The following is a 14031-nucleotide window of genomic DNA, read 5'->3' on the forward strand; positions in this document are numbered from 1 at the left end:
AAAACTAACTGAAAGAAGGGGCGAAAAAGAAAAAATACAACAAATAAATGTTACCAAAGGCAAGATAATTTATTCTTCTACCTAGCATGATAATTTTTTTTTTTCGGCGATTCTTCCGAATAATAACGATTTGGTAAAACTAAAATTCCTTTACTTACGGTGTTGCCCGAAAACAGTTCCCTCTTTTTAATTGTGCTGCCATTGTCCAATCAGTTGTGAGAAAAATACAGTTTTTCAATAAAAACGTGAAATTCATTAAATCGGAAAAATAATTTAAAAATGAAAATGACTTTCAACAAACTATTCCCCTTGTCCCATATTAAGAATGGCCTTCTTAATAGAAAGCCATTCTTAACATGATGAATTATGCCGCGTTTTGAATTAATTATCTGTCTTCGCTTATGTTTATGTTTTTAATATTTCGAAAAAATGACGAAACATTATCCAAATGAAAAATAATTACAAGTAAAAATAGAATTTATCGAATGATCATCTTTTGTCGTATATTTTAATCTGAAAGAACTGTGAGACCAATTCAATATGACAAACAAGGGAGATACCCCTTGCCTTAAATTAACTTAAATTATATAAGAATTATGACCCCCCGCTTCCTTCTTATTGAATAATCATTACCATTAGGTTGGAAGGATTTCCGTCCCTGCTGCTTTAGGGGTCACGTGAGGTAATGTATAAAAACCCTCACATGTGTGCCCTGTTTCTTTTTCGCCCCTTTTTTTTCATTTAATACAAGTACTTATTTCATCTGACCCAGATGTTTCGATATACGAAGTGCCTTCAATAAGTTTTCAGACATTTTTCGTATAGGCACTTGTATTGCTAGTGCACACATGAAGCTCCAGTCTCCTTCAAAGTGATCACCTCGGACGGCAATGCACTTGTTCGATTCCAATAACTTCTGGAAGGCCCCATAGAACTCTTCTTATATAATTGTCTCATAACGACAGACTTTAAGGTTTTCCTTCAGCTTAGGGAATAATCAAAAGTCACAAGGAACAAGGTTTGGCCTATAGGGAGGATGAGGAACTGTCTTGATGCCCATAACAATGTCTTTCTTTCTGATTTTCTCTGAGCACTCTCGAGACAAACTTTGCACAAAACTTCCACATCTTCAGTTCCTTACAAATAGCTGTGTGTACAATTCCCACACGGCCATGAAACTGTGCACTTATTGTCGCTATAGACACACGACGGTCCTTATTAAATTTTTTTATTTGGGTAATCAACTCTGGTGTTCTGACTTCCTTACTCTTCCCACACCTCTGATCATTCCTTACAGATTTCCGGCCTTCCTTGAATCTCTTACCCAACTAAAAAAAAGCAAAAACTAATGCTCAATTCAAACAAGATAGTCCAAAAGCAGTCTGAAGCATTTCAAACGTTTCTGTAGCATTGTTTCCAAGTATAAACAGAATTTTATTGCATATTGTTCTTCTAAAGTGTCTCCGCATCCAGATTACTTTTTTGAAATTCACCAGGTGTGACAATCAGGCTTTAGTAGGGTGTATTCCAATTCCTGCTGGAGATATTTATTTGGACATGAAATCATAAAAATTGGTCAGCCATCTCATAAGATGTATAGCAAAAACATACTGAATGTTCAAGTCTACAATGATTTTAAATGCCTATTCAAAACAAATCTAAAACTTACTGAAGACACCTCATACTTTTTACTTGAATTGGTGAAAGATGAATTATGTGTAGACTATAGAGGACAAATCGTTTCTTTTTAAAATGAAATATATTTTTCTCTTATTTCAAACAAGAACAAGATTATTGGTTTTACATTTCTTTAGAATTTTTTTTTTACCTAAAACTGTATGCACTGAGCACACCTTTTTTCTGTATATTTCAATGCTACAAACCAATTTGTGTGTGTGTTTTTTTTTTCGGAAAATATTGGAATTAATTTTACCCTGGAGGGGGGGGGGAGCTCAGTTATAACATCTGGAGTGGAAAGTCATAATAACAGGTGGTACGTTTGCGTCCTTCAATTCTGGCTCTTTTTGTGTCGGACTTGGTTGCTACCCAAGCAAGAATTCAGAGACAAATGATGGCTAACTTGTAACTGCTGTCTCAGTCTTGTCACAAATAGTCTTCAATTCAGGACGGTAATGGTTGGAAGCAGAATGGGTTTCTGTGCCGTCTTGGGCATGTGTCTCCAAGCCTCAGCCGCGTCCTGCTGGTGGATAAAAAAGGGGAGGGAGACGAAAAAGAGACAGGGCACACTCATGCAAGAGTTTTTATAAGCTATCTCACGTGGCCAATAAAGCGGCAGGAGTCAGAAATCCACCAGCCTAAAGGAACAAGGTAATTATTGATCAACAAGGAAGAAGGGGACATGAATTCTAATAATTAAGGCATCGCCATCTTTAAACATGATATCTGCAGGCATAATTGTGGCTGAGTTTTTATTTAAAATATATCATTTACCGAACCCTTTTTCGTTTTTTTTTTGTTTTTTTTAGTTACTTTAATTTCAATATGGCACATAAGTTTCTAACAATGTTTTCACATGAAATGCGTTTGTTTGAATGATCACCAATGTATCATTATCATATCTTATGAATTAGAAGATTGGAAGACTGTTGGCATTGGTTTCCCCGATATTTATCTAGTCTGAATTCTTTCTAGAAAGACATCAGATACTAACGGGATATGTGAAAATCAAATTAAAGTGATTTTACGAACTGGATTCGAACTTGGATCACCCAGTTAGTCAGTCCGTGTCGTTGATCACTTGACCGTCGTCATCTCTCATCGCTAATATAAATAATGACTGAATTCGATTTTATTTTTTCCCGAAATTCAAAATTACGTATTGCCTAAAACAGCTGATCACTCGGCGACTTTTGATTGATTTTTCTCTTCAAATAAAACGTGCGTTGATTTATTGATATGAAGCGAAAGGAATGACTTGCGCCATCAATCAAAATCGAATTTAATTCAAACAAAACGCGGCTCTAAATGTTTTTTCATGTTTTTCTTCTTCTGTAGTTATACCTTCAGAACGTTAAAAGAAACGCTGTCCGTTGGTTTGTTTGGCTTAAGTTTTATTTTCTATATATCTATAACAGTGAGAATGTGTGTGTGTGTGTGTGTGTGTGTGTGTGTGTGTGTGTGTGTGTGTCTGAGGACAACTCTAAACCTCAACTCAGCGAAGTTTTGATCTACAGACTTGAAATTTGGTATATAGGGTATTCAGACATATGGAAAACGTTTTAATCGGTTTTCATTAGGAAAAAAGGGCTGCTAAAGGGTTAAAATTGAAAAATTAATACTTAGAGGGAGGATCATCGCGAATCGTTCACGTGACAGCTTCCTTTTATCAAGAATAAGTAGGTTTGAAAACACTTTTTAAATATCGTGGTAAGCTAGTTTGATGTTTATCCTCCTTGACTTACTGCCTTAAGGTTTTGGTTTCGATCTCAGCTCAAGTATTTTTTTTTTACTTACAAGGAGTAAACTGTTTAGAAAAAAACATAATACTCGCATGCACATGTCTCAGTTTCTTTCCGTTTTTTACTTAATTTTTAAAGGAATTTAACGTTACGTTTAGTACTGGTCAACGCCAGGTAGATCTACTAGTTTATCTATATATCTGAATTTAGGCTGAAATATAAACATATCGTACACTTTTTAACATTTAACAAAGCTATTATTTAAATATTCGTTGACATTTTTGACACCGTCCTTTACTTGATAACATAAATAACTATTCTAGACTAAATTTTAATTGCCTGCAATGTTGCAACGAATACCCAACTATATTTTGGCATAAAATATTGAAATTCGATCACTCAGAAAAAAAAGGTACATAAATTAAGTGGATATTCTCTTAAAAAAGTAATGCTGATGTCCACATTGTGTTGCATAATGAATGGTGCGAAATCGAACAGCGATTACATCAACTAGTGTTAATATTGATAAGGGTCGCACAAGGTACAGATCGAAGTAACACAAAGTTTGGCAAAACAAGCTAATGCATACCAAAAGTTAACAGGAAGACTTATCATATAAGGTTAGATTAAAATGTTTTAAACAAAGAACGACTTTTAAGACGCTATGTTAACGTTAAATCTTTTTTCCCCACGGGAACAATTGGTTTCTAAATAGAAAGTCATTCCTTAACACATGGAAGTGGAGACGTCGCGTTTTTAATTAATCGTCTGGCAGTCTTTGCTTAATGTTGCGAGTCTATCCATGCTCTACTTTATTAATTTTCTTCCTTTGAAGATTGTAATGCTGGGTATGAGGCAACCAAAACAGCTGCTAACATTGCCCCGCTTTTTATTGAAACCAACCGAGAGCTCTTTTTATTATCCTCGCTGTTCCCTTAAATGCAATTGTATGGATCTCTTTTGCACTTGGTTCACCAGGAATATTAGTTAGGTAGGACTTCAGGTTCTTTTTCATAAGCCCTGTGGCACCTATAATAACTGGTATTACTGATATCCATCTAAGATTTCAGTTTTTTTTCATATCATACATGAGACCTTGATATTTGGTCTGTTTCTCACTTTCAGCTCTGTTCAGATCTCCATCGTTAAGGACACTCACTTCAACCAAGGTTGCCATTTTTCTGACTTATTCCATATAACATTTTCAAGGTAGGTGGCTGTAGGGATTACATGGTCGTAATGTATGGTATATAAATCATTTACCACTGTTCTTTCAGGTTGATGTTCCCAGGACTTGCTGCTCGTTACTGTTATGATAGGTGCTTCAATAAGCGCCAATCTCTACCACTCCCATGTAAAATATTCACAAAACACTCGTCTAGTTACAACAACTATCAATAATTTCCCTCGCACTCTATCAGTTCTAAAAACTAGCAAAAATTCCATGAGCAAACTTTCTTTCCTAGAACGGTCTATCTGTGGAACACAATGCCATGGGGCTGCTACCCAGCTGACTATTCCGTCGTTTTCAAATCTAATGTAAAAAAATTCTTGTTGAACTGTCCCTTGATATAATTACCCCCTAAGTTCCACCATTACTGATCATCACGGTGTTGTCTCACTGTCTATTCAACACTCATCAACCCTTATCATAGGTCATGCAGACAACAGAAGAGATGAAATAGGATTCCTTAGACTAAAACCACCGATAACCATGACTAATAACACCCTATCTTAGAACTTATCGTTCAAACACATCGGCTTAACATTCAAAGACAGTATGAATTGAGACAAATAGATTGAGGACATTGCCAAGGCTGCTGCAAAGGATGTGAGTTTCTCTATTGTGCTAGAAAATTGTCTATACTTGTGATTATCCTGCAGCTGTAGAAAGCCAGCATTTGGTCATGCATGTAGTAGTGTTTAAGGTGATACGGTAATAGTTATAATGTGATTTCTTTTTAAATACAAAATCATTTCTTAACATAGGGAAGTGGAGACGCCACGTTTTTAATCAATTGTCTTGCAGTCTTCGCTCAACTATCTCTTGACTGATTACATCTTGCATAAAAACATTGAGGACACTGCCAAAGCTGTTAAATTGGTTTGCTCTCTTTACAGTGCTAGAAAATTATTCACAGCAGAGCGTATCTTATATTTTTACAAAGCAACAATTCGTCCATGCGTGGATTACTATTGCTATCCCGGGGCTGGTGCATCTACTGCCAATCTCTCATTCTTAAACAGAATCCCATATAAAAGTTGCAATTCTAACAGATCACTCAACTAACTTTTGTCCCATTGCCGCAATGTTGCATTAATGTGCCTATTTTACATACACTTTAATGAAATATGCTCAGATGAATTCATAGCACTGTTATAATATGGGTCTCTTAAAAGGGGGTCTGTTGTGTAATGTGCATGTGAATATATTCCATAACGACGTACATCTTGAATAGTTGGGTTTTATATTTTATCTGTATATTCATGTACGTGTAAATGCATGTATGCATACACATCGTATCATTTTGTAGATTGTCTAGTGTGTATATTTGAACATTTATGCAATAGTTCTAACAGGAAACAATTGATGTGTACGTATCGAAACAGTTGTAGACAAACAGGTTTTTTAACAGATGTAAATAACACAACACATACCTGAATTATTTACGAACATTTATTTTCATGATCCGGTCGGCATTTTCAGAGAATACACGTTCTTACATGTTGGCTTCATGAAATGACGCCGTCCCCTGCACCATGGAGAGATCCTTTTTTGAGTCGTTCGTTCTCTCTGATGTCCAGCTAACAACTGTTTAGGATCTCCCCAAATCTACATTTCATCACGTGTCTCATTATGTGTCTCAGACCAACAGCTGATGTAACCTCTATTTAATTATTCGTTTATGTGAACCAAAAATCATGTTTACATCTATTTTATATTTTCACATTCCTTTTGCGATATTATTATATTATATGTCAATCATTTTTCCCAATTTAATTGTTTATTTTTCTAATCATAATAATTGACCTGCAACCCCCTGTCACTTGAATCAATTAATAATAATAATAATAATAATAATAATAATAATAATAATAATAATAATGTTTTGACCCTTACCCCTGCTTGCCACAGTTAACACAGATACTACGCTATAATCACAGCCCAAAAGGTCACAGCACTTGTGCCTCCCCCATCTCAACGCAGTACCCCTGACTAACCCGACAAAATTATTCAAGCCGGTGAGTATCCAATACATCTCTACAAAGCCCATGGATTGAATATTGTTGCCAAATCTGGGTTGATTCATCTGCCCTAGTTTCCCTCTCTAAAGCAGAGTCTAAAAAAGTCTTTAACCTAATAGGTCCCGTACTATCAGCCAAACTTCGACTTCTGTTCCATCGTCGCAACGTTGTGTCCTTGTGTCTGTTTTACAAGTGTTTTCATGGAATTTAAAAGTCCACTACCCGTACCAATGCCCACTTACGTTCAGCTATCAGTTCCATCATCAGACCTTGTTTATACGCCCCTGGTCAACCGAAAGCACTTTACCCTAACTCCACTTATCAATTTGAAAAAATCCACGATCATTGTATTTAATAATAAAAAGATATCACAGTAAGTTTCGTATTTTTGTTTCTTTATAGTAAAAAACAAAACATTATGTATATTTTTTATTATTTTAAAGATATTTATTTTCATCTAGCAAGTTGATAAAAAACAACATTAACAGATACTCCTGCACAGGGACGTACAAGGGAGGGAGGGAGATGCTAGTAGTACTGAAGTACCTGCCCCTTTTACTCCTGGTTTAAAATTGCTCTTTCCAGGGAAATGTATTATAGGCCTGTGCCATACATAACAGTGTTAATTATTATATTTTTGCCGTTTTTTTTTCACTTAAGCACTTACCCTGAAAAAGTTCTCTGCACGTCACTTTTGCAGAATTCTGCACTTTCAATTATTTGATACAAAGATATCGTAGTACGCTTAATTAAAAAAAAATATACTAAAAACGTGTTTTATTTATTTTAAAGTTATTTATTTTCACCTAACAATATGTAGCATTCACCACTGACGGCCGGAACAAATCTTCAGCAGAGATATTTTCATAGCAATCATTGTTCCTATCCCATCGATATCAGAATGCACAAAAACGTTTTCGTTGCGTTTCCTACTGGAAAACTGCTTCTGCAGTTTTCCAGTTTTCAAGAATTCTGGCGAAAAAACTGACCCAGTAAATTATTGCCCAATTAGCCTCCTCCAACTCTTTGCCAAAATATTTGAGACCATAATTAACCATGCTCTAGTCCATCACCTTACAGATGCTAAACTTCTGACTGACAAACAATATGGATTTAGACAAGCCCCTTCCACAGCAGACATCCTAACTGTAATCTCTGAACGTATATACCATTCACTGGACAAAGCGGGGAGGGCAGAGCGGTAGCTCTAAATATATCTAAGGCTTTTGGCAGGGTATAGCATGAGGGTCCCCTCAGGAAAATTAGATCATACGGTATCACTGATAGAATACTTAACATAATTAAATCCTTCTTAGATAAGAGAAAAATCCAGGTTGTCCTCGACGGTCATACATCTAAACAATATGATATAAATGTGGGAGTGCCTCAACGGTCTATCCTTGACATCTATTATTCCTAATATTCATAAATGACCCCCCTGACAAAATTGTCTGTGAGATGGGTATATATGCTGATGACACCACGCTCTATAACACACACGGCAGGAAAACAAATGAAAACATATCTAAAGAAAAGGCAGAAACGCTAGATGACATCCGATCTGTAGTGGAATGGGGACAAAAATGGATGGTCACATTCAATGCTGCCAAGACTAAACTAGTTTCCTTCAATAATTACAAGAAACCTTCTCTACCACCAATAGCAATGGCCAAAGACTCTTTATCTGAAAGTACATCTTTTAGGCTCCGCCGCCTAACGTTTACAGGAAACATGGTTGGAACAATTACATTGAGAGTATTGCCAGGACTGCTGCAAAGAAGGTAAGTTCTCTCTACCGTGCTAGAAAGCTACTAACGCCCGAAAGTATCCTGTACCTCTATAAGGCCACCATTCGCCCATATGTGGAGAATTGTTGTCATATTTGGGCTGGTGCATCTGCCACTAGTCTCTCGCTCCTAGACAAGGTTCAAAAGAGAGTCGCCAATCTGATAGGCCTTGAACTTTCATCTAAGCTTCAACCTCTGTCTTATCGACGAAATGTTGCATCCCTCTACCTGTTCTACAAATACTTTAACAGTGAATCCTCTGATGAACTGCAAGCACTTGTACCCCCTCAACGTGAATACCCCGACCAACCCGACAAGCAGGTAAATGCCACCTCACAGAGTAGAGATCCCTAGATGTAAGAGTGTCTTCTACTCCAGTAGCATCTTCTCGAGAACTGCTAAACTTTGGAATTCCCTTCCACTGTACTGACATACAGAAGTTCAAGTGTAACATGAATCGACATCTTGCTGCTCAACTCCCTATATTGTACCCCTCATGCTTATGTCCCTGTAGTAGCCCCCTACATCAAAGTGGCAATGTGCTTTGTTTGGGGTGAAAATGTAATTAAAAAAAAAACACAATGTCGTAATTTGCCCACCCGCACACATGCAATATAGGAAGTATGTTGCATTTCACGTGCAGTGATACAACAGACGGACTGGAATGTTCCAGAACTCGCCTATATAAGATTTTGCCCGCGAAAATAAAATCAGTCCAGGATACAGTTTTACGAGTAAACATCATTAGGTGTATCAGAAGCCGCCATTAAAAAATGCCGTATATGAACTTGAATAATTCAACTTACTACTTTCGAAGCTTATAACTACTTGAAAAATGTAATTCAAACTCTATTTTTTTTTTCAATTAAAGGAGCAAAGACGAAATTTAAAAAAATAAGCTTTAATAGTAAATTATGCAATATTTTTTTTAAATCGGTTTTCTTTTAAAAAAGATTTAAAGAAAATCAATGAAATTTTATTTACTTCCATTATAAAAAAAATATATAAATTCCAAAAAATCACTTACCTCTAAAAATAATGCTCAATGGGTACTTCTATTGTTCATTGTTAAGAATTTATCCATATTTATACTTATATCCCATGTCCTTTTTAAATGAAAAACATTTTAAAGCAATGATTAAAAAAAAATCGCGAACTCTGATGTTTTCCACTGTTCAGATAAAGGGAGACAAACGTCTGATAATCTTACGGTGGCGTCAAAGCGCCACAATTAATGTCTCTTTCTATTGCGTGCTGTAAACCAAAATTAGTATTTTGGGATCACCTTAGTGAAAAATAAACACATTCACTTATTAGTTTCTGCCTTTAAAAAACCCCACTCTACCGATTTTTTTAATGTTTTTACTGAAATACATGAGTTTTTGATTCTTCTTTATTGAGTGAAAATTTTTTTTAATATCTAAAAAAAGAAACCATCGAATGAAATAGAAATAATTGTCGTCAGCGTCCGATATTTACTTGATAATCTAGACATAACATGAGATTTCACTTTAAAAAAATCAACGTGGTTTTAAAAAAATTTAAAACTTTGGATTTAAAGGTAAATTTCCAAAAAAAAAACCACTTCTTTTTTTGTTTTAAATTAGAATATTTTATTTATTGATCTTTTATCTTAAATTTGTGATATATAAAACTTTGGTGAGTAAATTAATTATTTAAATTTTAATACACATTTCAAAATGGGGTGGAGGTCAATTAAAAAAACGTTTGTCTAAAATATTATATTCGGTTTATTGGAATGAGCATAACATTTCACAGTGACCCTGAAAATATCGTGAAAATTGAATAAATAGAAAAATCTTGATAGATTTTTAAAGTTTAAAAATTGGAAAAAATTTAACTCGTAAAATTTAATTGATTTCATACGTAAAAAGAAACGGCTGCACAAACGCGCGCCAGCACTTTGTAAACACTGTTTTATAAAAAAAAATAATAATATTTCTATTATGTTTTAAATAACTTTAATAGTTTATTTTGGAAGTATATTCCATAAAGAAAATAAACAACCCACTTTAAACAGAGAAATTACGAGTCTTTTTTTTATATTTTATTCACAGTTTTGTGTTAGGGGTGTCAAAAATTCCCCCAAAATTCTGATACACCTATCACTGCCCGTCCTCAGCGCAGAATACGTGTATTGAGACATAGAACAATCAAACCAGTTTTCTCTTCAAAAATTCTGATACACCTAAAACATCACCGCTCTGGGCGCTGCCCGTCCTCATCCAAGGCCACCGAGAAATACATCTATTGAGACATAGAAGAGTTTCGCCGAGAATGCCGCGAAAATCAAACCAGTTTTCTCTTCAGATTTCACCAGCCCGATTCGTGTCTAAGAGATTCCGTCTTTGTGGAATGTTGAATCACCTAACATTACTTTCTGTGCATTATGTATCTTTGATTCTCAACATGGAAAGTTACCATATCGAACGAGAATTATTCCTTTTTTTCAACAATGTTATTTCAAACTGTTGCTTTCATATGTGAGGAACGTGCACAAACACAAGATGCTTACGTAGCTTAGGACTTCATTTTCCTTCCAGAAAATAACCATGTGTGCCCCTTAGGGACTGCCAAAAGTCACTACAGAATTACCCCATAAATTAATATTATCAGTATAACTTTTGTACCATTTAAAAGAAGGGCAAAATAAACCAGTAGTAATTAAAAAACATTTTTTCATCGAACGAAAATAATGAAATTGCGAGACGAAAATTGTGTTTACATAATTGGCGCTTTAAAATAACGTTCCCATGTAGTAGACATTCCTAACGTGAAAACATACCCGTATTTAATAAATCTAGCAAAAATCAACTAATGGTCAGATTTTCGTGAAATTTTCGATACTTATCCATTTTAGAATGAAATTACATATAAAATATAGTTTTCGTAAAATATACGAGGGGAAATATATTTTTAGTGCGTGTCCGCCCCATATTTATTTTTTCGAAATTAGAACAAAATATATTTAAATCTATTGAAATTTCTATTTATTACGAAACATAAGAGTTCAAATAAGTAAAAAAAAAATTATTTAAAAAAAATTTAAATACACATATTGAACAAAAATTTACCTTGAAATTGCAATTAAAAAATAGATATAAACTTAATATTATTATGTTTTTTTTTAAATAGCGTTTTTTCGAATTATTATATAATATAATCAGTTGAATTGCCAAGAAAAAGAAACTTCGTAAACATTAATTAATTTTTAAAAGATTAAAACGATTAAAATTCCAACAGCTAAATCGTTACGTAGACGGGTTTTACGGCCAACACAGATGTTTGTGCGGCTGAGCTGCGCAAATGGAGGCAAAAAGGTGCTAACGTGTCTCTACTGGACCTCAGCAGAGCATACCTACAAGTGCGGGTCCATGAGACACTGTGGTCATACCAGACTGGAAACTAACGGGAAAAATACTGTCTGATCCGTCTGGGGTTCGGCTTGAATGTGTCTCCCTTGATAATGAAAGCAATTGTCAGCAAAGTATTATCCCAGGAAGAAGTTGTAAGCCGCGCAGAATATGCTTACATTGATGACATTTTTGTCAATTAAGACGTGGTGCCCGCGATTCGTGTAAGAAAGCACCTAGCGCAGTTCGGGTTGGAGTGCAAGAACCCGGAGCGGTTGAAGGACGGGGCATAAGTGCTGGGATTGACGGTTGGGATGGAATGCAGTGAACTACGGTGGAAGCAAGGAAATGCAATTCCAGAGGCTCCCAGCATTGTTACGCGACGAACAATGTTATCCCTGTGTGATCGACTTGTCGGGCACTTTCCGGTGTGCGGTTGGCTTCGTGTGGCTTGTGGAATACTCAGAAGGAGAGTAAGTTCGGTAACAAAGGGCTGGGATGATAAAGCGAGGGGCGCCGTACTGCATCGTATGATGTTCGAGCCTTAGAATCTGTGCAGCAGGACGATCCGGCCCGGGGAAATTGGTGTGTGGACGGCAAAGAGCTGAATGTCTGAGTCGATGCTAGCTCCCTAGCAATTGGTGTAGCCTCGGAGACGCGTGAAACTGTGTTGGAAGATACATGTTGGCTTCGACCTGAAGATGACTCTCAACGCATCAACTTAGCCAAACTGGATGCCGTATTGAAATGCATCAATTTGGCTCTTCAGTGGCAGAGCAAGGTGCTACATATAAATTCAGATTCTATCTGCGTATACAATTGGATCTCGAGCACACTAACTGGAAAGGCGCGAGTACGCACCAAAGCAGCAAGCGAGATGCTCATTATGAGGTGATTAAGCACTCTCAAGGAGCTCGTGAAAGAGTACGGGCTGACAGTCGACATGACGCTGGTTCCATCAGCATGAAACATTGCTGACTGATTGACACGAGTACCACAGCGGTGGTTTGAGGCGATGAAAAAGAAAAAACGGGCTTGACCCGGTGATAGGCGCGGTTCACACAGACGAGCTTGATGAAAGCCAAATTATGGCTATTCACAAAGGTAGTGGACATCCAAGGGGGCGATGCACTACCTACTTTGTCAGGAAAAGTTGCCCAACCACGACAAAAGCAACCGTTAAAACGGTCATACGGAAATGTGAGGAATGTCAGCCCATTTACCCAGCGCCGGTCAAATAGGAAAAGGGAAAGCATGAAGTGGACGAGAATTGGCAGAGAACTGGAATGGATATCACGCATTATGGCACCTTCCATTTTTTAACTCTAACAGACTGCGGTCCATCGTGTTTCTCCATTTGGAGGAAATTGGCGAGGCAGGACTCGGCAAGCGTAATTCATTAGTTGAAGGCAGTGTTCCTCAAGCATGGCTCGCCGCATGAAATTCTTTTAGACAATGACACGGCTTTCTGCAGCAACGTGTTCCAAGCATTTGCACATACATGGGGAGTTCACTTGCGATTCTGTTGTGCATATGATCCAGCCTGGAATGGCATAGCGGAGCGATGTCACCAAACAGTGAAACGAATAGTGGCTAAAATTCGCTGTCCCATATAGGAGTCTGTCTACTGGTATAGCATCACACCAAGAGACGACACATCTCCCTTCACTGCGCCTGCCAACAGGATTTATCGAACTGAAGTTTGAGTAAAGGAGACCAATTTCGCAACTGCATCTCCAGGTCCCAGGAACAGCTCTTATCAAGTTGGAGATCGTGTGTGGGTCAAAAGACCGCAAAATCGATGTACCATGAGGTTCGGCAAGGGTGAGGTGAGAAAGGTAATCAGCCCTCAATCGATTTTGGTGGACGGCGTGCCTCGCCATGTGAAGGATATTTGCACCCTCACCATTATGTTGTTACATCGGAGGAAGAGGAAGACTCAGACAGTACAATGTCATCTGAAAGGACAGAGAGTATGATGCAGGACGACGGAGAGGATTTTGATCCATTTAATGCACATACTGAAGAAACGGAAGAAGGGCCACCCCTCTTGCCTTTATGAAGGAGTACCCGACAAAGACAGATACTGCCCCCCGCCCTGATTGTGAAACACCACCTATGGAACAGACTGGTGGCAATAACGGTGGTAATGAGGAGGATGGCGATGGGGAAGTGCTGCCCCCGGTTCTTCGAAGAAGTACCCGA

Source organism: Euprymna scolopes, chromosome 18 (genome assembly GCF_053919585.1).
Source record: "Euprymna scolopes isolate OS-2025 chromosome 18, ASM5391958v1, whole genome shotgun sequence".
In the NCBI taxonomy this organism is placed as follows: Eukaryota; Metazoa; Mollusca; class Cephalopoda; order Sepiida; family Sepiolidae; genus Euprymna; species Euprymna scolopes.